The sequence below is a fragment of the Ovis canadensis genome, chromosome 14 (genome assembly GCF_042477335.2).
Source record: "Ovis canadensis isolate MfBH-ARS-UI-01 breed Bighorn chromosome 14, ARS-UI_OviCan_v2, whole genome shotgun sequence".
NCBI lineage: Eukaryota > Metazoa > Chordata > Mammalia > Artiodactyla > Bovidae > Ovis > Ovis canadensis.
Genome location: NC_091258.1, coordinates 46513452 through 46540948, shown reverse-complemented (window position 1 = coordinate 46540948; position 27497 = coordinate 46513452). Strand labels below are relative to the sequence as shown.

General features: G+C 40.0%; 1 long non-coding RNA gene across 1 annotated transcript; it reads right to left on the bottom strand.

Moving 5' to 3' along the window:
* Positions 1-62: 62 nt before the first annotated feature.
* On the bottom strand, positions 63-27088 carry LOC138419431 (uncharacterized). The gene is made up of 2 exons (XR_011248971.1): positions 26923-27088; positions 63-367 (listed from the first exon to the last, which is right to left on the bottom strand). It is a non-coding gene; the product is annotated as an uncharacterized lncRNA (long non-coding RNA).
* Positions 27089-27497: the final 409 nt, after the last annotated feature.

Genomic DNA, 27497 nt, shown 5'->3' with positions numbered 1-27497 from the left:
ATTCTTTAACTGAAAGACACAGGATGGCTGAATGGATTTAAAAATAAAGATTTAACAATATGTTAAGAGACTCATTTTAGCTTTAATGACACACACAGACTGAGAGTGATAAGATTTAAAAAAAAAAAAAGATATTTCGAGCAAAAGTAACCAATAAAAATCATGTTCTGTGTGCTCAGCTACGTCTGACTCTTTGTGACAGCATGGATTCTGGCCCACCAGGCTTCTTTGTCCATGGAATTTTCCAGGCAAGAATACTGGTGTGGGTTGTTGTTTGCTACTCCAGGGGATCTTTCCGACCCAGAGACCGAACCCACATCTGTTGAGTCTGCTGCATTTGTGAATAGATTCTTCATCACTGTGACACCTGGAAAGTCAAAAAAAAAAAAAAAAAAGCATGGGTAGCTATAATTATATAACACAAAATAAAACAGGTTAAAAATGCTAAAAAGAAGGATCATTTTAGAATGATAAAGAGGTCAATTGATCCGGAAGCTAAATCAATTGTAACGATCTATGCATCTGACATCAGAGCACCAAAATATATAAGCAAAAACAGAACTAAAAGGTGAACTATACAGAAAAATAACAATAATTGGAGATTTTAAAACTCCATTCTCAACAATAGGTATGTTATTGGACAATCAGTAAGTAAACAGTAGATTTGATCAAGCAGACCTAACAAGCATATACAGACTGTTTTACCCAACAGTAGTGGAATACAATCTTCTAAAGCACAAGCGAATTTTCTATGATGGAGCATATGTTAAAAAACAAAACAAGTCTCAACAAATTCAAGTATTAAAATCCTATCAAGTATCTTCTCTGACCACATGATATGAAACTAGAAAGCTAGAAATAAAGAACAAGAGGAAAACTGGAAATTCATTAGTACATAAAATTAATCACCACTTCTGAACAGTGAAGGGATCAAAGAAGAAATTAAACGGTGAACAAAAAAGCATCTCGAGACAACTGAAACTGGAAACACACATACAAACTTACGGGATGCAGAAAAACCATTCCAAGAGACATAAAACACAACAAACTGTTATGTATAAATTCATAAAATCGTTTTCTAAAATACTGGCATAAAGAGATATGTAGCCCTGTAGAACAGAATTGAGAACCCAGAAAAGAAACTCCACATATATGTATGGTCAACTAACATTGACCAGGGAGCCAAAAAAATGCAATGGATAAGAGACAGCCTCCTTAGTAAATGGTGCTGGGAAATGGATATTGACATGTAAGAATGAAACTAGACTCTTATCTTACACTACTCATAACAATCAACTTGAAATGGATTAACGATGTGAATGTAAGACCTGCAACCATAAAATTCCTAGAAGAAATATAGAAAAAAAGGTCCTTGGGGTGGATCTTGCAAATGAATTTTTGTACTGTATATAATAGCTAACGCATAAGCAACAAAGTAAAAAAAAAAAAACTAGAGGGACTACATCAAACTAAATGGCTTCTATTCAGCAAAATAAAAAGACAACCTATATCATGGGAAAGAATATTTGCAAATCATGTATTTGACAAGGGGTTAATATCCAAAATATATCAAGTCACACAACTCAATAGCAAAACTAAATAATCTGATTAAAAATGGGCAACCAACTTAAATAGAGATTTTTCCAAAGAAGATATTCAAAAGGCCAACAGGTACCTGAAAAAGTACTCAACATTAGGGAAATTTAAGTCAAAACTACAATGAGACATCACCTCATACCTGTTAGAATGGCTACCATCCAAAAAAACAGGAGATAACATGGTGACAAAGATATGAAGAGAGGAAAACCCTTGTGTACTATTGATTGGAATGTAAATTGGTACAGTCACCGTGAAAACCAACATAGAGGTTTCTCTGAAAATTAAAACGTAAACCAACATATGATTTAGCAATTTCACTGCTGGGTACATATCCATAGAAAATAGAATCATTATGTTGAAGAGTAATCTGCATCCCCTTGTTCACTGTGGCATAGTTTATAATAGCCAAGACATGGAAACAACCCAAGTGTTCACTGATACACAAATGGATACAGAAAATGTGTGCACGTCCATATACTATACACATGTTATACATATATATGTATGTTTATATATATATGTGTACACACAGTGAGATACTATTTGGCCTTAACAAATAAGGAAATTCTGTCGTTTGCAACAACATGGATATACATTAAGGGCACCATGCTAAGTGAATTCAGTCAGAGAGAGAAAAATACTGATCTTACTTATATGTGGAATTTAAAAACAAAAAAACTCAGTACCAAACTCATTAAAACAAGAGATCAGAACAGTTGTTATTAGAGACAGGGGGTAGGAGTGGGGAAGTTGGATGAAGTTGTTCAAAAGGTACAAACTTCCAGGTATAAAAATAACAAGTATTGGGGATATGGTGTGCTATTTTATGACTTCAGTTTATATTGCTGGTGGTATATTTGAAGGTTGCTAACATGGTAGATCCTTAAAGTTCTTATCCTAGGGGGAAATAGCTTTTTCCCTGCGGTCATGCTGGTGCGGCTTGTGGGGTCTTCACTTCTGGAACAGGGCTTGAGCCTGGTTCCTCAGTGGTGGAAGCACTGAGTCCTAGCCACTGTACTGCCAGGGAATTCCCCAGGTTGCTTTTTTTATATGTATGACACACATTAACTAAATCTATTGTTTTAATCATTATGCAATGTGTATGTCAGGCCATTATGCTATTCGTCTTAAACATATACAATGCTCTACGTCAATTATATCTCAATAAAAATGAAAGAAAAAAAAGACACACTGGTTTGTATAAGAACACCTAAGTTTCTAAACAATGGAGCCAGCTCCCATTATAAAAAACTTGTCAGTATACACAATAAGGGGCTTCTAAAACTCAAACACATATGCTTATGAAAAAAGATTTGGAGTGTGAGTGTGTGTGTGTAAAGTATACCCTATACCTGTATGCTGTGTGTGTGCGTGAAGGTGATAAAGTAAGGGGAGCATCAGAAATACACTGACAACTACTGATTTGGGGTTGTGTTCATGGTATGCCATTTAGGTTCTGTCCTCACACTACCTGAAACTTTCCATTTCATTCATGTTCCCCTGTTCTGGATGGTGAAACCATTTAAGAACATTTTTCTTTAAATTTAACAACTGCACTGTATATCACTTATGCTCTCAACCACTGCTAATGTGTCTTATATAAAATAGTAAGCAGAAAGGAGGAGGATAAATGAAAAACAACAAAAAAGCAATGTGTCTGGTTAGAATGGCCATTGTTAACAAGTCTGTACATAACAAATGCTGGAGTGTGTGTGGAGAAAAGGGAGCCTACCTACATTCTTGGTGGAAATGTAAATTGATGCAGCCACTATGGAAAAGAATGTGGAAGCTCCTCAAAAAACTAAAAATAAGAGTTGTCATATGATCCAGAAGTCCCACTCCTGGACATATATCCAGGAAAAACTATAATTTGAAAAGATACATGCTACCAGCCTCTGGGGTGGGAGAAGGTCTCCGGCAGTCACAAAAGTTGAGACTTGAATAGAACTATTCATACAATGAATAGTATGTTCATTGCAGCACTGCTCACAATTGCCAAGACATGGAAACAACCTAAATATCCACCATCAGATCAGATTAATAAAGCAGATGTGGTGTATGGATGTGTGTGTGTGTGTGTGTGTGTGTGTGTGTGTGTGAAAGTAAAAGTGTTAATCACTCAGTTGTGCCGACTCTTTGTGACCCCATGGACGAGGCTCCTCTGTCCATGGGATTCTCCAGGCAAGAGTACTGGAGTGGGTTGCCATTCCCTTCTCTAGGGGATCTTCCGGACCCAGAGATCAAACCTGGGTCTCCCCCATTGCAGGCAGATTCTTTACCATATGAGCCAACAAGGAAGTCCTTACATATAAACATGTACACACACATTCGGATACATACAATGGAATGCTACCCAATCACAAAAAAATGAAATAATGTCATTTGCAGCAACATGGACAGAGCTAGAGTTTATCATACTAAGTGAAGCAAATCAGAAAGACAAATATTATATGATATCACTTACATGTGGAATTAAAACTTAAAATTCAGAAAACTAAGATCATGGCATCCAGTCCCATCACTTCATGGCAAATAGATGGAGAAACAGTGGAAATAATAAGAGGCTTTATTTTGGGGGGCTCCAAAGTCACTGCAGCCATGAAATTAAGACACTTGGCTCCTTGGAAGAAAAGCTATGACCAACCTAGACAGCATACTAAAAAACAGAGACATTACTTTGCCAACAAAGGTCCATCTAGTCAAAGCTATGGTTTTTCCAGTAGTCATGCATGGATGTGAGAGTTGAACTATAAAGAAAGCTGAACACCAAAGAACTGATGCTTTTCAACTGTGGTGGTGAAGACTCTTGAGAGTCCCTTGGATTATGAGATTAAACCAGTCCATCCTCAAGGAAATCAGTCCTGAATATTCATTGGAAGTACTGATGCTGAAGCTGAAACTCCAATACTTTGGCCACCTGTTGAGAAGAGTTGACTCATTTGAAAAGGCCCTGATGCTGGGAAAGATTGGGGGCAGGAGGAGAAGGGAATGACAGAGGATAAGATTGTTGGATGGCGTCACCAACTAGAGGGACATGAGTTTGAGCAAGCTCTGGGAGTTGGTGATGGACAGGGAAGCCTGGTGTGCTGCAATTTATGGGGTTGCAAAGAATCAGACATGACTGAATGACTGAACTGAACATGTGGAATGTAAGATACAGCACAAATGAACCTACCTACATGTCCAGTCAATCACCATGAGCATTCAATTGTTCTTCCTAAATACCGGCAGAATCTGTGAACTACTCCCCTCCTCTGTCACTACCACATTCCAGCCAGCCAATGTTGATTCGTTGATTCTCATCAGGATAACATCAACAGCCTCCTGACAGCCTCTCTCCATGCACCCCTGCCCCGTTCAGATGCATTCCCTACACTGCAGTCAGAGCTATTTTAAAGATGTGACTGTGTATAGACTGTTCCTTGTTTCAAAATCTTCAATGGCTTTTCATTCAAGAATAAGTTCTAAAGTCATTCAGTCAGTTCAGTTACATCCGACTCTTGGCGACCCCACGGACTGCAGCATGCCAGGCTTCCCTGTCCATCACCAACTCCCGGAGCTTACTCAAACTCATATCCATCAAGTCGGTGATGCCATCCAACCATCTCATTCTCTGTCGTCCCCTTCTCCTCCAGCCTTCAATCTTTCCCAGCATCAGGGTCTTTTCCAGTGAGTAAGTTCTTTGCATCAGGTGCCGAAGTATTGGAGTTTCAGCTTCAGCATCAGTCCCTCCAATGAATATTCAGGACAGATTTCCTTTAGGATGGACTGGTTGGATCTCCTTGCAGTCCAAAGGACTCTCAAGAGTCTTCTAAAGCCTAAAGTCGTTACTGTGCCTTAAAAGGCTATCTGTGATCTCTCCACCTCAGCATTTCTTGCCTTATCTACCCAGCCATCCTGGGACCCACAGTCAGTCCTGCTTTCTGATGCTTCTGTTAACAGGCACTAAGCACTTACCTTGGATGAAAGTAGCAGTGAGCTTTAGGTAACAGGGTGTGCATATGTTTTTTCTCCTCCTTTTCTGTTTTCTTAAATATTCTTCATGGAATCAGAACCTCTGTTAACTACAATATTTTATTGTTGTTGTTTAGTCATTAAACCATAACTCATTAAGCCATGTCCAACTCTTTTGCAACCCCATGGATAGTAGCCTGCCAGGCTCCTCCGTTCATTGGATTTCTCAGGCAAGAATACTGGAGTGGGTAGCCATTTCCTTCTCCAGGGGATCTTCCCAACCCAGGGATCAAACCCACATCTCCTGCTTTGGCAGGCAGATGCTTTACCCCTAAGCCACCTGGGAAGCCCAACTATAATATAATTGAAACTAAATGAATGAATGAATGAAAGATACTTTTCATGTTCCCACTAGACTAGGAAGATTTGTAAAAGGCAAATTATTTCTAGGGTTGGCTAACCAGAAGAGGGATTTCAAGCAGAATGTCTGCCTGTGCACAGAAAGAAAAGCAGGGACTAAGTATCTGTGTCACGCATTTATAATTATGAAATAATTATAAAATAAGTTGAGAAAATATTACCATAAGGCTGGCAGGATTCAGAATAAATCTTCACAAAAGAGCATTAAGCAGTTGCTGTGACAAGATTGAACAAGTGAACGAATGCCCTCCTATTTTTCAAGGTTTGTGGGGGCAAGTGCTCCCTTCCTGCTCCCCAAGGCTCATTGTAGCCCCCTGCCTCGCACTCCCTGGTGAGAGTGTTCTCAATATGAATTGCTGGTGGTGGACTCAGAGGGCTCCACTGAGGAAACAAAATTCTGGATATCTCACAGTTCTATTGCTGCCAACAGAAATTTTAATCTATAAAGGAAATTTTATTTTTTCCTCTTTTCCTGATTCTTTTTATAATTCAGCAGAAAAAGCAGTTCTCAGATACTATCCCATCTACAGCATTTGAATCTATTCACAATTATTTAAAAGTGCTGCAAGTGGTCATTGACTTTCGCACGCGTCCCCTCTTGGGAGTGATCTCTTTGGTGGTACCCGCCCCTTTCTCCCTTCCAACCCCAGTCACGGCTCTCCTGGTCCAGGGCTCCATCACAGAGGATGCTTTCCCAGACAGCTGATATCTAGGATGCAGCCTGGCAGCAAGTATCCAGGATGTCACTGGACTCCTCCACTGGTCTGACATAGCAGTGCATGCTTTAATATTCAGCTGATTTCAAGGCAGTGGCCATGGTCTCAGCAAGTGAAAGGGATGCAGCTTCTGTAACCACATGCTGACTTCCCAGGTGCCGGCAGCAGATCTAGACAGCAGCCCCATTATTACTTCCCTGAGGACATATTCCTGGATTCTCCCTGATCAGTTCAGATTGCCCTATTATACACTGTCATAACGACATGCTCTCATTATACATTTATTTCATGATTTCTGTGTTTTTCTCTTGTTAGAATAAGTTCCACGAAGATGGGAGTTATAATCTTTTTTATTCATTCACTCCTTCCCTTTATGTTTTCCTTCCTTCCTCCCCCTCCCTCCTTTTCTCTTTCTTCCTTCTATATAATATAGAACAACCTGACAAACTCTAATGGTAAGGCAGGATCAAAATGATCTGTGAATATCTTCTCAACTGCCAGGGCAGAAAAGCAACACTGTTCCAAAGGAACTAACATAATTCAATCTGTACAACCAAGTAATGATGCCCAACACACAATTTTACAAATTATTAGATGCATGAGAAAGCAGGACAGTGGTGAAAACAGTCAATAAAAGTAGACCTGAAATGTCCAGAAGCTGGAATTAGCTGGCAATCAGTTTAACCAAGGCAGGACTTCCCTGGTGGTCCAGTGGTTAGGAATCTGCCTGCCAATGCAGGGAACATGGGTTTGATCCCTGGTCCAGGAATAGTCCATATGCTGCAGGGCAAATAAGTCCTGTGCATCACAACTACTGAGGCCGCAAGCTGCAGCTACTGAAGTCTGTGCCCCTAGAGCCCATGCTCTGCAACAGATAAGCCACCACACTGAGGAGCCTGTGCATTGCGACTGGAGAGAAGCCCTCACCTGCCCCAACCAGAGAAAGCCCTCACGTAGCAATGAAGACCCAGTACGGAAGAAAACACAATTTTTAAAATTAAAAGCAAATAAAATAAACCAAGCATTCTGGGAAATAAAGACAGTATAGAAGGTTGCAGCTTCCCTGTCCTCCCACAATGGTCCATGACTAGAGAGCTACCCACAAATACACCTAAAGACATTTTGGCAACACCATCGAACAAAATAGATGAGAAGAACGGCAGAAGAGGAAGGCAGCTTTATTTTGCCTGCCTCGTCCCATGTCCCAGGCTGTCTTTGTTCAGCTCTGAGAAGGAACTTCCCAGCTAGTAAAAGTTCCTCTCACCAGGAGAGGAAGAGAGGGGTGAGTGACTAGCTTCTTCAGCCTTTCTGAGCACTGTGTGAAGGTCCAGCGTAGTATTTTCCATCCTAGATAAGCAAAGAGAGCCGGCTAGGGAAAAGAAAGAAGAGGCTGTTATTAGCAAACACACAGTGGGAATGATTTGGTCAAGACAGATCTTTCTTTCAGACAAATTCAGCAGCTTCCACCACATACCAAGTTATGGACTGGCTATGCAGATCTTGCCAGCTGCCTTACAGGTATTTATGTTCACTAACACCAGTTGTGATTCAATCCTTCCCTGCTCCCTTCACACTCCTCATACCCTGCCAGGGCCTGCACCCACCCTGGCAGCCATCTAAGGTCTTTGTAGCAGTACAAATATAAAACGACAGCCACTTGGATCCCCTCTCCTCATCAGAACCCAGGATCTATGCTCACAGCCAGCCAGGCTTTAGGAGCTAGGTGAATACTGATTTTTGAAAAAGATCAACAAAATTGAAAAACTTTTAGCTAACTAACTCAGGAAAACAGAGAGAAGACTCAAAAATCAGAATTAGAAATGAGAAAGAAGACACTGAATTTGATACTGCAGAAATATAAAAGATCATGAGAGACTTGTGTGAACAGTTATATACCAATAAACTGGGCAACATAGAAAAACAGATACATTCCTAAGAATGTACAACCTCCCAAGAGTGAATCACGAAGAAATAGGGAATCTCAACAGACAAATATCAAGGAAGAAGATAGTACTAGTAATCAAAAACCTCCCTAAGCAGAAAAGCCCAGGCAGATTGTTTTACTGGTAAATTCTACAATATTTACAGAAAAATTAATGCCATCTTTCACTAACTCTTATAAGAACTGAAGAAGAGAGAACACTTCCAAACTCATTTTATGAGGCTATCATCAACCGGATACCAAAGCCAGAGGATACAAGGAAACTACAGACAAGTATTCCTGATGAATATTGATGCAAAAAATTCTCAACAAAACATTAGCAAACTGAATGCAACAACACAGTGAAAAGCATTGTTCACTATGATCAGGTAGGATTTATCTAAATTGAGGATGCAAGGATGGTTCAATATGCAAAGCGGTAAATGTGAAACACCACATTAACAGAATGAAAGATGAAATCATGATCATCTGGATAGACGCAGAAAAAGCACTTGACAAAGTACTGTGTCCTTTCATGATAAAAATGCTCAACAGATTGGGTATAGAGGGCATACACCTCAAAAAGTAAAGGACATATATGATAAACCCATAGCCAGCATCATTCTCAATAGTGAAAGTTTTGAAAGCTTTTTTCTAAATCCAGGAGCAAGACAAATGTGCCCACTTCCAGCACTCCTATGCAACACAGTACTGGAAATCTTAGCCAGAGCAATTAGGCAAGCAAAAGAAATAAGAGGCATCGGAACAGGAAAGGAAGAGGTAGAAATGTCTTTGTTTGCAGATGACATGATTATATATGTATTAAGTCCTAAGTTATATATATATAGTGTGTATATATATATATAAAATCTCCACCAAAATCATAACTAAATCAATAAATTCAGTAATATTGAAGGATATAAAATCAACATACAGAATACAGTTCAGTTCTGTACACTAAGAATAAAACACATAAAAAGAAAACAATCTTGTGTATAACAGCATTAAAAGTAATAAAATACTTAGCCTTTTTTTTAACCAATCCATTGATTTTTAATGTATGAAGTGCAACATTTTCAAACATCAAGTCAAAAGTGTATTATAAATCTATTTTTTGGCACTTTAACATGTCTTTAATGCAAATGTCCATTTTAGTATTCATTTGGTGCCCAAGCTCCAATGAATCATTGGAGTGGAATTTTGCTGCATACCAGGACCCTGAGCTAGGGGTGGGGGCAGAAATTAGCAGAAGACTCATGACTTAATTCTGGTACTTCTTGGTTGCATGGCCCTAAACCATTTTCTGGATTCCTTGTGCTTTATTTTCATCCTATATAAAATGAGTCTTAATGGTACCTGTTCCTCAAGTGCTTAACTCAGTAAGGTATAGGCCACAGTGCTTACTCTCCTGGTTTGGGTTCATATAAGCATGGTCTGTACTAACCCAGTATATGACCTCCTGGGCATGTTGCGTGTTGCGTGTTGCTGAATAACTGCTAACATCTGTGTCTAAACATTGGTATACACTCAGGCCAAGAGTTTCAAGAGATGGTTTGCTTTTATTTCCATTACTCTGGGAGGTGGGTCATAGAGGATCCTGCTGTGATTTATGTCAGAGAATGTTTTGCCTATGTTTTCCTCTAGGAGTTTTATAATTTCTGGTCTTAATCCATTTTGAGTTTATTTTTATGTTTGGTGTTAGAAAGTGTTCTAGTTTCATCCTTTTACAAGTGGTTGACCAGTTTTCCCAGCACCGCTTGTTAAAGAAATCATCTTTTCTCCATTAGCTTCCAATTAAAATAAATTAATTTACAAAAAAAAAAAAGAGAGATGGTTTGATTCTGAATTTTGCAACTCATGATGTTCCTTGAATCTCCAAATTTTTCTTTTCTTTCTCCCTAATGTCCTACTATGGGTTATCTTAGAAAAGTCTGTTGAGGAACTCCAAGCTTGGTGAACCCCAGTTCTCATACACAAGATCTATCCTCCGAGAGCTTAGTAACAACATGGTAACAGGAACAGAGCTGGCACGTGTGTGGCCAGCCTATGGCCCAGCCTGTCATGTTTGGAGGAAGAACAACAGCATGCATGCTGGCAAAGGGCCTGATGGTGAAACAGACTTAGTCCCCAGTTCGTGAGAAACTCCATGCGCTGCACTGGGCTTTCTTAGCCCTCAAAATCCCAGCTTTGCCTCCAGAGCTGCTTAGTCTCCAGAACCATTGTCCCCAGTCAGGTGGGAGGACTTCAGGCTTGAGAGGGTGGGCAAGAAGAGATCTAGAAAAGCCAGGCATCCCAGACACATGCTGCAGGAGGGAAACGAGATGAGGACCAGGCTTCTTGCTTGCTATTATTTTAGGCCAAGTGACAATCAACACAGAGTCACAAGAGAATCTGACCATGAATTAGCAAACTCAGTTATGTTCCCGAAACATGAGGCTACAGAAATCTGGTCTGTTTTCCCAGAGGGCCTTGCCAGGTGCTAGCAGCTAGGTTTAAAAATGTCAAGTGATGTCACAGATGGGTTTTCCTTCCTTCACCCACTCCCCTTTTCTGTTACTTCCCAGATCTCCCCATCTCCTTTTCTTTTTCCCTTGGACCACTCCCTGTGCCTGTCCCAACAGAATCATGTGGAACTGAAAATAGTGCTGTGCCCTCTTGATTTGCTGCTGGAAGGGACTTGTTTGTTCCAGAGGCAAAGGGGCTGAGAGAAAGCAGCTGGTGTCTGGTCAGATTTGCTTGTGTTCTGCTGTGATGGTGATGAACTGTTTTCCTTTGGCCATCCTTCCTCATGGTTGGGGCTGAGGGCACTCTGTTCTGAGCACACTGCTTCTTTATTACTTTTCTTTGGGTCTCTCTTTGCTGGTTTATTTTCTATCACATGCCACTGTAAGATTCATTTAGGGTGAAAGTAATGAAGGCTGTTTTTTTTTTTTTTAAAATCAGCATCCTTGATAAATGTTCTTAAGGCTCTGAATGTAGAATACAGGGCTAGACCCAGATGTATAAAGTATATCTTTCCTTCTCCAGAGGATTACAATCTACCTAAACAAGTAATCAAATTTAATTCAAGTTCATACAGAGTGGACAGGGCAAAGAGTAGGGGCGGAGTAATCACACATCTTGGTCATTGCCAGGTGCTGGGTCCCTAGGATGCATCTTACATGAGTGGTCCATCCTAACACCCCTTGAGAAGAAGGTGGTCCCCATTTTTCCCACAAAGAAAATGAAGTCAGGGAGGAGAGATGGCTCTTCACAGGGTGTGATGTGGCAGGTCTCATCTGCCACTCTGTGAGGGGGAAAGTAAGAGGGTTAAACAATAGGAATTCAAGGCAGAATTATTAATATTAGAGAGCCAAGGTCCAGCAGTGATTCTCAAAGCGTGGTCCCTAGACCAGATGCATTAGCACTCGCTTGGAACTTGTCAGGTAGGCACATTCTGAGGCCCCACCCACACCTACTGAGCCAGAACCTCTGGGGGTTGGGGCCTGACAATCTGTGTTTTAACCTGGTCATTTTAACCAAGTTATTCAGAGACAGGAAAATGTTGACAAGCACTGACCAGGGAAAAGAAGTCCAGCTGGGCAAGGAAGCAGGCACCCAGAGATGGAGACAAGATGATGGCGCAGGACTGAGTAGCGAACTTTGAGAAGGCGGCATGCAAACCTCACCGGGGAGGATGGGCCTGATTAGCACACTCTCAGCAAAGCCTGGTATCCTGCCAAGGACAGAACCTGAGGCCTCAGCTGGTTCTCTTACACCCAGGGCCTTTGAATCATCTCATTACAATGAATTCAGCAGGCAACAAAGGTTGTGACTACCTTAAAATGATCTGTTTGGGTGCTTATTAAGCATCTAACCATGATGAAACGCATTCAGGTCTTGGGTGGAAGACCATTTGTCCTTCAATTTTATTTCTACATTAATTATTGTGAAGTAGAGTTTAAGTGTGCACCATGTCCTCTGATTCCAGCTAAAAAGATAAGCACATTTGTATTTGTGTGGACAAGCCTGTAGATTTCTACCCGTTGTCATAACCAGGATAAAAGCAACACCTTTAAATAACAGTTCCCCTACATGATGAGATTAAAACTTGTTCTTATTGCTGTTAACAAGAATACTCATGGGTTGGTTATGCAGAGGAACAGAAAGTATTTCTATTGTTGCTTGGAGTTGTGACATCATCTGTTGCCTAGTAGCTTTACTTGGGGCTATCTGTCAGAAAATTGATAAAAAGACAGAAACACAAAGGATTCAGAAGAAATGTTCCCTGAACTCTATTATGAGAATTTCTTTTCAGGTGTTTATCCCCACATTTTCTCCTTGGAAAACATTAGTTTTGGGTAGAAAAACATACCAAGTTCAGTTGTGGGGTTTTTGTTTCTGAGCTACACATTATATAACTTAGAATCAATCACTCTTTGGTTCTAATAAAATGTACCAGTTGACCTTTAAACTTTTTTGGCATCTTGAAAATGAACGGTTTCTATCTGGATCACAAGGAAAAACCAGAAAAACTCAATCCTGACATCATTACAGCTTGGCATTTTGCATATATATGTTCAAAGGATGTGTGTCCATGATGTACCAGAAAACATCACGCTGGTGCTTGTTTCTTCACCGTTTACTGTACATCCAGTGTCCAGGATAGTGTGCAGCCCAGTGTACAGCTGAATGTACAGTCTAGTGTACATTCAGTGTATAGTATACACCCCAGTGTATGGCGTACAGTCCAGTGTACACTCACTGTCCAGTACAGTGTACATCCCAGTGTACAGTCTAGTGTACAGGTGTACATCTATGTACAGTCCAATGTACGGCCCACTGTATAGTGTGCATTCCAGGGTACAGCTGGAGCACAGCTGGCATATATCTGGAGCACAGCTGGCACACAGTCAAGTGCACATCTGGACACATCTGGTGTACAATCCACAGGCACATCTCGGTGTACACAGTGCAGTGTAAAGTCAGGGTATGTCCAGTGTATATTCCAATGGAACAGTCTGATGTACAGCCCAGTATACACCAGTGTATGTCTAGTGTATATCCATGTACAGTCCAGTGTACAGTCTGTGCCTGTCTCTTCCACATTTATAAAATCTTATGAATGGCTCTTACAGTCATTCTTACAAGAAATGGCAAAGAACAAATAATGAATAGGTTCAAAGAAGAAAGGAAAAAAGGAACAAAATTTAGGCAAATTGAAAATTGGATTGCTTGATACTGAATTCAAGTCAGTGGTGTGCCAGAGCTCTCTTGTTGTCCTACACAAGCAGTATTCAAAACATCAGGAATTTTGCCAGCTGATTATTAGGCCCTTTGTAGCTTGAAACTGTGGGGAACAGTTACACCTGGGAAATCAGCAAGCTCTACAAGTCAGGGATTTTATCAGTGAGTCCAGGTTCTAGTGGACAATTGACATTCATGATTGTGGTACAGTTAGTCCAAGTTCTTGTCCATCCAACATATGATGCTACTAAAACTCCCAGATGCCAGTGACAGGCAGTTCATGTCCTAAGTATCTCCCTGGTATGTCCCTTTTCGCTCATCCTGCCATCTCTTCCTAGTTCTGTCTTTATTGTCTCTGCCTTAGATTACTGCTATTGCTTCCCAGCAGACTCCACCCCTGGAACAATATCATGGTTAAAGCTATACCACTAGAGGGACTTCTCTCATGGTCTAGTAGTTAAGACTCCATGCACCCAATGCAGAGGGCACAGGTTCAAATCCTGGTTGGGGAACTAAGATCCTACATGTTGCAATGTATGTGTGTTAGTCAGTCATGTCCAACTCTGCAATTCCCATGAACTGTAGCCCGCCAGGCTACATGAAATTCTCCAGGCAAGAATACTGGACTGGGTCACAGCTAAGCCAAAAAAAAAAAAAAAAAAAAACCAACCTACCACTATAATAAAGTTTAGTATGAACCCTGCTAGTCTGGAATCTAAGAAAATAAGACCATTATCTTTGACTACTGGGAAAAATAGTGTGTAACACATTCCTATATAAACAGGGCATTTTTGATTGACTATAAAGTAGGTGCTTTTATTTTCCCTCTTTTGATGTAGGTTTCTACACATTGAATCTATGACCATAGGTTTTATTTTCAAAATAGTTGGCCATGGCTAGGTTACAGCTTGTAACTGTGACAGTGACAGTAATATGCTCACAGTGGTGTTGACCCCATGACTTTTAACCTCAGGGTTGTCCTGCTCTAGCCAGCTGATCAAAAGCAATTTGTCAATGAAAACATCCACCAGAGGGAATGTTCCTATGGGGCGTGATTAGACCTATTTCTGTCTTCACTCCACCCTGAGCTTAGTCTGGGGGAAGAAGTCTTCCAAGGTGCCTCAGCACTGATTTTCTGTCACCCAGGCTGGTGTAAGTGTATCTATAATTAACGCTGGTAGACATGCAGAAATGCAAGAATGCCATGTTTTCTTCTAAGCCATGCAGATTCATTAAGAAAGTAAAACATTGATGCATCTCCTGCACGGTTTCCTCCTCTGGGTTGTGGAAGCTCTCTGGCTGTTGGCACAGCACTCTGGGCCAGGAAAGTTCAGAGAATTACTTCAATAACATGACAGCTTCGTCTAAAATGTTTAAAATGGAATTCAAGGTTGGCTTCCCTCAGAGGCATTCATTGAAAGTCTGTGCATGATCTGTTCTTGCAGTCACTTAACAGTGTCTCTTATGTTTGCTGGCCAGTGACAGCATTCCTCAAGATCAGTAGGATGAACTGGGCTTACTGGGACGTGTGTAGGCTCCTGTGGCTCATTCTGCATCTTGTTCCAAGCAAGAACAGCAGCTGCCACCAGGCCATTGGGGATTGCCACCATAGGCGTAAGTGGAGGTGTCTTAGAAGTCAACTTAACCAAGGAGAGGAAAGATCTGTACACTAAATGCTGTAAGACTTTGCTGAAGACAAACAAATGTAAAGATACCCCAAGTCCATGGATTGGAAGAATACTGTTTAAAATGTCCATATTATCCAAAGTCATTTATAGATGTAGTGTAATCTCTATCAAAATTCCCATGGCATTTTCCACAGAAATAGAAACAAGTCCATGCCCTAATTCTCATGGATCCACAAAGGGCATCAAATAGCCAAAGCAATCTTGAGAAAGAACAAAGCTAGAAGCATCGTATATTTTTATTTTAAACTAAACTATAAAACTATAGCATTCAAAACTGTATGGCACTGGCATAAAAATAGACATATGGAACAGAATTGGGAGCCTAGAAATAAACCCCTATATATATATGGGCAACCAATATTTGACAAGAGTACCAAGAATACCCAATGAGGGAAATAGAATCTCTTCAATAAATGATGATTGGAAAAGTGTATAACATACAGAATAATGAACCTGGATCTCTATCTTTCACAGTGACAAAATCAAGTTCAAATTAAAGGCTTAAATTTAAGACTTGAATCCACAAAATAATTATAAGTAAAATAGGGAAAAATCTCCTTGACATTAATCTCAGCAGTGATTTTCTGGATATGATAGCAGAAGCACATGCAACAAAAGCGAAAATAACCAAGTGGGACTATAACAGACAAATGAGCAGACTGCAGGAGACAGTGGAGGACACAGGGGCCTGGGGGGGGCACAGTCCACGGGGTTGCAAAGAGGTGGACACGACTTAGCAACAGAACAACATCAAACTGAAAAGGTTTTGCATAGCAAAAGGAAAAATAAATAAAACCTAAAGGCCATCTAAGGAATGAGGGAAAATATTTGCAAATTATACATCTGATAAGGGCTTAATATCTAAATTATCTCAATACAATCTGATAGCTAAAAATCTAATAGATTAAAAAATGGACAGAGGGACTTAGTAGACAGTCTTCAAAAGAAGACATATATATAGCTACTGGTACATGGAATGCTGGTCAACATCATAGATCATCAGGGCAATGCAAATCCAAACCACAGAGAGATATTACCTTACAGTAGTTAGAATGGCTGTCATCAAAAGACAAGAGGTATGTGTTGGTGAGAGTGTGGGAAAAGGGGAACTCTAGTGCAATGTAATGTAGGAATGATGTAATGTACTCTAGGAATGTAAATTGGTACAGCCACTGGAAAACAGTATGGGAGTTCCTCTAAAAATAGAAACATAACTATCATATCATCCAGCAATCCTACTTCTAGGTATATTTCCAAAGAAATTAAATCAGTCTCTTGTAGAGATATCTGCACTTCCATGTTCATTGCAGCATTATTCACAATAGCCAAGACATGGAAACAACCTGTGTCCATCAACTGATGAATGGATAGGAAAAAATGTGTTTATTTAAACATAGAGAAAAAAGGAATATTATTCAGCTCTAAGAAAGAAGTCTCGGTGTTTGCCAACAATTTATGCTAAGTGGATAATTCAGAGAGAGAAAGATACAATACTGAATGATATCACTTATATATGGTAGCTAAAAAAGACAAACTCAGAAAGAAACAGAGAAACAGAGAGTAGAATGGTGGTGACCAGCATTTGGGGGTTAGGTGCAATGAGCAGATACCGGTCAAAGGCTACAAACTTCCAGTTATAAGATTAACAAGTTTGGGGCTCTAATATAGGAGCATGGTGCTTATGCTCTACATTATATACTTGAATATTAGAAGACAGTAGCTCTTAGATTTTCTCAGTACAAAAACAATATGGTAACTATGTGCCAGATAGATGGCAGCTGATGGTGATAATCATTTTACAATTAACAAATGTATCTATCAAATGAAGATATTGTTCACCTTAAACTGGCACCATGTTACCTTGTTAATTACATCTCTGTGAAGCTAGGGGGAAATGCCTTTGCACTTTGTTAAAAAATAACCAATAAAAAATGTTAGAGATAAAGATAATAAGTAGATAATTTCAGGAGATATAAAAACTTAGAAAAGGCTCAAATAGAGATCTTACATGGACAGCACATCAGCTAAAATTAAATAAAAAGAATTACCGAGTAACAGAAGATTGGATCCAACAAAAATAATTCATAAATGTATAGACACATTAACAGTAATCATTTTAGACTAAGAACAGAGGAAAGAAAAACTGGGCCAAAAACCCCATAGCTGTGTCCAAGAGGGTAGGAAAGTGAGAGTTAGGGGGACAAAAAGTGTATCCTGGAAAAAATGCTGGCCAAAGTTTTTCAAAGTTTGAGCAAAACCATCAAACCCACAAATTCAATAATCCCAGAAGACCTCAGGCAGAACAAATACAAAGGGAATCACACCTGAGCACATTACAGTTAAACTGCTGTCAAACAAGGTAAGAGATAAAGCTTGCAAGCTTAGGGGAATGGAAGGTGTGGAAATGTCTACAGGAGAACTCGGAGAAGAAAGACAGCGGATTTACTATTTAAAAAGAAAGCCGGAAAAAGCGTGAAGACTGGAAGGTAAAGGAATGACATCTTAAAAGTGTCATGGGGTGATGTGTGGGGAGGGACCGTTATATAGATGGCTCCACCAAGTGCGAAAATATCCTTTTTAAAATGACAGAAAAAAATAAAGACTTTTTCCCCAGTAAATAAAAGCTGAGAAAATATATCCAGACTCATACTACAAGAAGTGCTATAGGAAGTTCTTCAAGTTGAATGTGAATAATACCAAATGATCAATTAAATCTGAAGAGCACTGCAAATAGTAAATATGAAAAGCTGTATTTTCTTTTTCAAATTTTATACCATATAATGAACTGTTTAAAGTGAAAAATAATAACACAGTTGAGGCTGATAACAAAGTATTGGTAAAATATGTGATGATAGCACGAAGACAGGGTGGGAACATACTATTTTAGGCTTTTTCATTATATGTGAAGTGATATAAAGTTAATTCAAATTAGGTTTAGATAAGCTAAGGATGCATATTGTTATCAGAGTAACAATTTTACAAAGACTAACTAAAAATGAAAATGCCAATAAAGGAGGGAGGTTAAAAAAATTCAGAAAGTTGATTATACCAAAACCAGACAGCAAAGGGAGGACAAAAGAACCAAGAAGTGAGAGTACAAATAAGCAATAAACAGCCTGCTGGTATAATTGACACAAACTATATTGATATTTACGTCAAATGGAAAGAAAATACACATGCCAATTTAAAGGAAGAGATGGTCACATCAGACAAAAAGAACCACCAAATACATGTTTTTAGGAGATCTCCTCTGTCCATGGAATTCTCCAGGCCATGATACTGGAGTGGGTTGCCATTCCCTTCTCCAGGGGATCTTCTTGACCCAGAGATCCAACCAGGGTCTCCTACATGGCAGGCAGATTCTTTACCATCTGAGCCACCAGGGAAGCCCTTTTATGAGATACAGGTAAGTATAACCACATGGATGAGTTGAAAGCAAAAAGAAAGAAAAATGGTGAACAGAACCTTAATACCCTATGTGGCTGTGAAGAAGCTCATACTGCATATCAGGCAAACAAGACTTAAGACAAGGAGGACTGCCCTAAGCAAAGAATAGCATTTAATCCCAACCTGAGCATACTGATATTTTGTAGAACAAATACCAGCAGCTGCAAAATGCATGTTCTTTGAAAGTGCGTGTAGCACGCTCACAAAGATAGACCAGATGTTGGCCCTTAAAGTGAAGTGAAAGGAGCTCAGTTGTGTCCGACTCTTTGCAACCCCATGGACTATACAGTCCTTGGAATTCTCTAGGCCAGAATACGGGAGTGGGTAGCCTTTCCCTTCTCCAGGGGATCTTCCCAACCCAGGGATTGAACCCAGGTCTCCTGCATTTCAGGTGGATTCTTTCCCAGCTGAGCCACAAGGGAAGCCTGCTGGCCCTTAAAAGATGTCCCTAAAATCATCTACTGGTTGGAATTACACAGAGCATATTTTTGTACAAGAGTAGAACAACATTTGAAGTCAGTAAGATTTCTGGAAGATATCTAGAAAGGTCTAACATACTTGCAAATTAGTAGAAATCACAAAGGGGGGTGGTTAAAAATATTTTGAAAGAAAGGATAATGAAAGCACAATCGATCAACATTCGTGGGCAGGAACTAAAGAAAAATTTAGAAATGAATGTGCAAACTGTAAATGCTTATATCAGAAAAGGAGATAGGCTTAAAAATCAGTGATTGAAGCTTCCACCGTATGAAGCAGATAAAAGTGCAAATTAACCACAAAGGAAAACAAAGATCAAGGAAGATCTTTCAAAGATCAGGAAATGATGAAGATGAGGTCAGAAATCATGACAGAAAACAAACCAACAGTGACCAATGTTGAGTTGTCAAGTCCACAAGGCCAAAGTTTGTTCTCCAAAAGGATTCCTAGACCAATTAAGGACAAAAGGAGAAAATATAAATGACAAATATTGTTATGATAGAGGAGAAATAACTACTGTATTATTGGTCCCCAGACTGCCCAGGTTTACTGGGATGTCTCAGCATATAGACATATTCATGGCAAAGTGTTTTGTTTGTTTTACAGAAAAAGGATATAAAACAAAATTAACAAAGGGAAACATTTCATGGAGTGATGTTCAGAGGAAACCAATGTGCCAGCAAAAATGGCACTGATGGCATTCCTATCTGTAGGGCAGGAACAGAGACACAGATATGAGAATGGGTCTGCAGACACAGGTGAAGGAGGCGGGGTACAAACGGAGCGAGCAGCACTGACATGTATACACTTTCATGCGTGAAACAGGCAGCTAGTGGGAAGCTGCCCACAGCAAAGGGAGCACAGCTCAGCGCTCTGTGATGACCCGGAGGGGTGGGATGGCGGAAGGGAGGCTCAGGAGGGAAGGGACAGATGTATACTTTGGGCTGACTCACATTGCTGTGTGGCAGAAAGCAGCACGACACTGTAAAACAATTATCCTCCAATTAAAAATAAATTAAAAAATAAAACCATGCTTAGTTCCCCCACAATGACTTACAACAGCGTATGGAATGCATCTGATGAGCTTAATAGAGATGCAGTGTCCAGGGATTTGGGGGGCTGGTCACCTATGCAGCCTCTGTCTGGCATGTAACAAAATTCCAGGGGGATTTCCCTGGTCATCCAATGGCTAATGTTTTGTGCTCCCAATGCAGGGGACCTGGGTTCAACCTCTGGTCAGGGAACTTGATCCCACATGCTATAACTAGACCTGGTACAGCCAAATAAGTATTTCAAAAAATTCCAGAAGGAAAGTACATATTTATCACGCACCATATTGTCTATACAGTTTAGGACAACGAGGACCCTCTTGAAATCCAAGTTTCTAGATGCCAGGCAGGGGCCAACCTTGTAAGCAGCTCTTTCAAATGACAGCAGTCAGATCTACTGTGTTACCGCTATTTTCTGCACAATTAGATACCCTACAAATACGACAGAACTGACCATTTTACACTAATATCAGGATGGCAGAGGAGAATAACAACAAACCCCACAAATATTACAAAACTAACAACTTTGTGTCATTTTATTATTTGTCCACTGAAACAAAATGGTCAAGTTTCTTGGCAGTGACAACATACCAAAGCAAACACAGGAAAGATTTTGAATGGGAATATAGCTTTCAAGCACTTTCACAGCATCATCTTTCAGGATTTGAAACAGCTCAACTAAAATTCCATCACCTCCACTGGCTTTGTTAGTACTGATGCTTTCTAAGGCCCACTTGACTTCACATTCCAGTATGTCTGGCTCTAGGTGAGTGATCACATCATCGTGATTATCTGGGTTGTGAAGATCTTTTTTGTACAGTTCTTCTGTGTATTCTTGCCACCTCTTCTTAATATCTTCTGCTTCTGTTAGGTCCATACCATTTCTGTCCTTTATTGTGCCCATCTTTGCATGAAATGTTCCCTTGGTATCTCTAATTTCCTTGAAGAGATCTCTAGTCTTTCCCAATCTATTGTTTTCCTCTACTTCTTGCATTGATTGCTGAGGAAGGCTTTCTTATCTCTCCTTGCTATTCTTTGGAACTCTGCATTCAGATGCTTATATCTTTCCTTTTCTCCTTTGCCATTTGCTTCTCTTCTTTTCACAGCTATTTGTAAGGCCTCCTCAGACAGCCATTTTGCCTTTTTGCATTTCTTTTCCGTGGGTATGGTCTTGATCCGTGTCTCCCATACAATGTCACGAACCTCCGTCCATAGTTCATCAGGCACTCTATCAAATCTAGGCCCTTAAACCTATATCTCACTTCCGCTTTATAATCATAAGGGATTTGATTTAGGTCATACCAGAATGGTCTAGTGGTTTTCCCTACTTTCTTCCATTTAAGTACAAATTTGGCAATAAGGAGTTCATGATCTGAGCCACAGTCAGCTCCCGGTCTTGTTTTTGCTTACTGTATATAGCTTCTCCATCTTTGGCTGCAAAGAATATAATCAGTCCGATTTTGTTGTTGACCATCTGGTGATGTCCATGTGTAGAGCCTTCTCTTGTGTTGTTGGAAGAGGGTGTTTGCTATGACCAGTGCGTTCTCTTGGTAAAACTCTATTAGCCTTTGCCCTGCTTCATTCCATACTCCAAGGCCAAAGTTGAGCTATTTCAAATCCTGGAAGATGATGCTGTGAAAGTGCTGCACTCAATACGCCAGCAAATTTGGAAAACTCAGCAGGGGCCACAGGACTGGAAAAGATCAGTTTTCATTCCAATCCCAAAGAAAGGCAATGCCAAAGAATGCTCAAACTACTGCACAATTGCAGTCATCTCACACACTAACAAAGTAATGCTCAAAATTCTCCAAGCCAGGCTTCAGCAATACGTGAACCATGAACATCCAGATGTTCAAGCTGGTTTTAGAAAAGGCAGAGGAACCAGAGATTAAATTGCCAACATCTGCTGGATCATCAAAAAAGCAAGAGAGTTCCAGAAAAACATCTATTTCTGCTTTATTGCCTCTGCTAAAGCCTTTGACTGTGTGGATCACAATAAACTGTGGGAAATTCTGAAAGAGATGGGAATACCAGACCACCTGACCTGCCTCTTGAGAAACCTATATGCAGGTCAGGACGCAACAGTTAGAACTGGACATGGAACAACAGACTGGTTCCAAATAGGAAAAGGAGTACGTCAAGGCTGTATATTGTCACCTTGCTTATTTAACTTATATGCAGAGTACATCATGAGAAACACTAGGCTAGAAGAAACACAAGCTGGAATCAAGATTGCCGGGAGAAATATCAATAACCTCAGATATGCAGCTGACACCACCCTTATGGCAGAAAGTGAAGAAGAGCTAAAGAGCCTCTTGATGAAAGTGAAAGTGGAGAGTGAAAAAGTTGGCTTAAAGCTCAACATTCAGAAAACGAAGATCATGGCATCTGGTCCCATCACTTCATGGGAAATAGATGGGGAAACAGTAGAAACAGTGTTAGATTTTATTTTGGGGGGCTCCAAAATCACTGCAGATGGTGACTGCAGCCATGAAATTAAAAGATGCTTACTCCTTGGAAGGAAAGTTATGACCAACCTAGATAGCATATTAAACAGCAGAGACATTACTTTGCCAACAAAGGTCCGTCTAGTCAAGGCTATGGTTTTTCCTGTGGTCATGTATGGATGTGAGAGTTGGACTGTGAAGAAAGCTGAGCACCGAAGAATTGATGCTTTTGAACTGTGGTGTTAGAGAAGACTCTTGAGAGTCCCTTAGACTGCAAGGAGATTCAGCCAGTCCATCCTAAAGGAGATCAGTCCTGGGTGTTCACTGGAAGGAATGATGCTGAGGCTGAAACTCCAATACTTTGGCCACCGCATGCGAAGAGTTGACTCATTGGAAAAGACTCTGATGCTGGGAGGGATTGAGGGCAGGAGGAGAAGGGGACGACAGAGGATGATATGGCTGGATGGTATCACCGACTCGATGAACGTGAGTTTGGGTAAACTCCAGGAGTTGGTAATGGACAGGGAGGCCTGGTGTGCTGCGATTCATGGGGTTGCAAAGAGTCGGACACGACTGAGCAACTGAACTGATAGCTTTTAAAGAAATCAAATTAGGGGGGAAAGATGACAAGAAAACCGTAGATTCATATAGTTACTCTTGTAAATTCTGTAAAATGTTTTAGGAAGAAATAGCATGAATCTCACACAAACTCTTTCAGAAGACAGAGGCTCAGGGAGCATATCTGACTTGTTTCATAAGATCAGCATTACTCTGATACCAAAACCTGACAAATATATTATTCGTGAATATAATTATGGTCCACTGTCCCTCATGGTTATAAATGCATGGTTATAAATGCATACTTAAAAGTATGCTAGAAGATTAACCCAGAAATATATAAAAGGAGTAATGCATCAATGGGATTTATTCCAGCAAGTCAAGATTGATTGATTTAGGCATGTTAAACCAATGTAACTTAACCCATTAGCAAGATAAAGAAGAAAAATTACATAACTGCCTTAATAGATGCAGAAAAAGCATTTGACAAAATTCAGTTCCCATGAATGATCATGGAAGAGGAGTAAAAAAAAAAAAAAAAAAAAGACCTCAGCAATCTAGGAATAGAAAGAACTTTGTTCCAAGCTAATAAGAGACATCCATTTTAAACCTATAACCAACATTATAGTTTAGGGAGAAATATTGAATGTGTTCTACTTGAGACTGGAGATAAGACAGGGTTTCTATTCATACCACTTCTGTTCAACATTTTGCTGCATATTTTAGCCAGTGCACTAAAGAAAGAAAAATAGGTGTACATTAGAAAGAAAAATCTTTATGCACAGATGACATGATTGATTTTACAAAGAAAATCCTAAGACATCTTAAAAAGAAAAAAAAAAAACCCTACTAAAATTAATGTCCACGTAGCAAGGTCACAGAATGCAAATCAACATAGAGGAATCAGTTCTATTTCTATTGATGGGATTGGCATCCAGTTTCTAAAATGATTTTCAGTGACCCCTTGCTTCCCACTATTTACTCCCTGTCTAGTCAGCTCAGGCGGTAAAGAATCTGTCTGCAATGCAGGAGATCCAGGTTTGATCCCTGGGTTGGGAAGATCCCCTGGAGGAGGACTTGGCAACCCACTCCAGTATTCTTGCCTGGAGAATCCCCACGGACAGAGGAACCTGGTGGGCTGCAGTCCATGGGTTTGCAAAGAGTTGTACCTGACTGAACGACTAAGCACAGCACACAGTCTCTGCAGACACTGAATCAGGGCTGCCTTAAGTGACTGATGGGATAAGGCAAAAATGACAATGTGTAGTTTCTGAGGCTGGTCACAAAAGGCATTGCAGCTTTTGCCCTGGTCTTTTGGATCACTCTGTGTGGAGGAAGCCAGCTATCCTGATACGAAGATGGCCAAGCAACCCCACAGAGAGGCCCACACAAGGGGAGTGATCAGCATCAAACCACCAGGTATGTGAGGAGCTTATGTGTGACGGGCTCACCTAGCTAGGGTCAAGCCTTCAGACGACTGCAGCCTGATCTTACTTTTTCCTGCAAACTTAGGAGAGACTCTTGAGTTGAAACTTCCCATCTAATCAGTTCTAAATCTCTGACTAACAGAAACTATGAGGGGAAATAAATGATGACTGATTTTTTGAGCCCTGTTGGAAGGTGTATTGTATAGCAACTGATAATGAATATAGAGATTAGAAAATGAAATATAAAGTAATACCATCTATAACATCAAGAAAGTATTTGAGGATATAACTTTATATGTCAGGTTTTATGCTATAAACTACAAAACACTGTTTGGGGCGGGGGGAAGACCTAAGTAAAAGACTCACCATGTTCATGGATTGAAGATTCAGCACTGTAAGATGTCTTCCCCTCCTCATTGTTCTATAAAATTAATGTCTTTCTTATTAAAATTCCAACAAGCCTATTTGTACTAATTGACTAGTGGATTCTAAAATTTTTATGTAAATACAAAGGAGCCAAAACTATCTTGGATAAAGAAGATAGAAGACTTACAGTATCTGAATTTTAAGACTTAAAAGAATTCAGTAATGAAGAGTGTTACTGTATGATGAGGACAGACAAATCAACCAAGTGTTACCAAATGGAGAATCTGTAAATAAATTCATACATATAGATGTCAAGGCAAGTCACTGGGGAAAGAAAGGTCTTCAAGAAATAGAATTGGAAGATGTTTCTAACAACTTTTTTTTTAAGATTTTTTTTTTCTTTGAAGTGAACCATTTCCAAAGTCTTTACTGAACTTGTTACAACATTGTTTCTGTTGTTTATGTTCTGATTTGCCAGATGTGATTCATGTGGAACCTTAACTCCCCAACCAGGGATCAGACCTGCACCCCGGCATTAGAAAGTGAAATGTTAACCAATGGGGTCCCAGGGAAGTCCCTCTAACAACTCTTAAACAAAAGAAACAGTGTTAGATCAGTTATTTACTAGATGCCTTCAGAGGTCTGCAGCCCGATTTTACTTTTTCCTGCAAACTTAGGAGAGACTCTTGAGTTGAAAAAAAACATGGGAAAATTCAATCCTTACTCATACCATTCACAAAAGTTAATATGAGATGGATAGTATACCTAGCATACCAGCTAAAGCTAGGTAACTTCTAGAAGAAATGTAAAATAATATCTTCATGCTTTAAATGGGATGAAAATTTCTTAGCTGGGACTCAAATAGCACTCAACATAAAAGGGAAAAAAATAAACTTTAGTAAAATTAAAATCATCTGCTCTTGAATAAAAGTAAAAAAATATATATATCAGACTGGTAGACACATTTGCAATGGGAGCATTTTATCCAGGATATACAAGAATTCATGCAGTTCATTTTAAAACAATAGCCCATTAAGAAAATGGACAAATGATTTGTAAAATAATACACACATAGCCAATAAGTATATGAGACGATGTATCACACAATTAGTCATTAGAGAAGTACAAATCAAAACCACTGGGAGATATCACTTTGTAGACAGACATCAGAACAGCTAAAATTAAGAAGACTGACAGTACCAGGGGGTTGGTAAGGATGGGGGGCATCTTGCAATTTGATGGGAATACAAAATGGTTCAGCTGTGTTGAGAAATAATTTGGTAGATGCTTATAAAGATACAGCTACTCTGTGACTCGGAAATCTCACTCTTCTTTAGCCAAGTGAAATGAATGAATGATTATTTCCACAACAACTGTACAGGAATACTCATAGCTTTACTTGTTATTGCCCAAACTGGTATCAACCCCAGTGTCCACCGACAAGGAAATGGATTAACTGTGATACATTCTTTTAATAAAATACTCTTCGGCTATAAAACAGAACCCATTTTTATTGCACACTACAGCAGAGACAACTTAAAATCATTCTTCTGGGAGAAAGAAGTCAGACAGAAAGTCATACTGTATGATTCTATTTAAATGAAGCTCCAGAACAAGCAGAACTCACCTGGTGATGACAGAAATCAGTGTTTGCTCCTGCAAGGGAGGTGGGGTGAATACTGGCTCGAAGGGGCAGAGGGGAGCCACGCTGGGTGATGGGGAAATGTTCTGTATTTTAACTGGGACACTAGTTACAGGAGTGATCTGTTTGCAAAACTCAAATTAGCTGCACCCTTAAAAAACAAAACAAAACAACTGTTGTATGTAAATAGTTCAGTTAGAAAAAGTAAACACCAAAACACTTTTATCCTTGGGGTCAGGTTGGCTAAGGGAGAAGCTGGGACATTCCTGGTTTGGGGTTTTTCAACCTGGAAGTCTCCATTCGGAATCATGACTGTTCTTTTCTGCCCACAGTCCCCAAAGACACCCTCCCCTTGGGAAGGGGTGACCTCTGGCTTGGCACGTCTCCTTAGCCCTCCCTCTGACCCGCAGGGCTCCCGGCCTGCCCACCCTTTTCTCCACTTCTGACTCCATCCCGGACTCACAGATATAAAGCCTCCCAGCTGGAACAATTTTCTTCCTTCTGCCCCTGAGCTCTTGCAAATTTCAGGTTGATTTGTCTCTAGGGAACAATCTCCACTT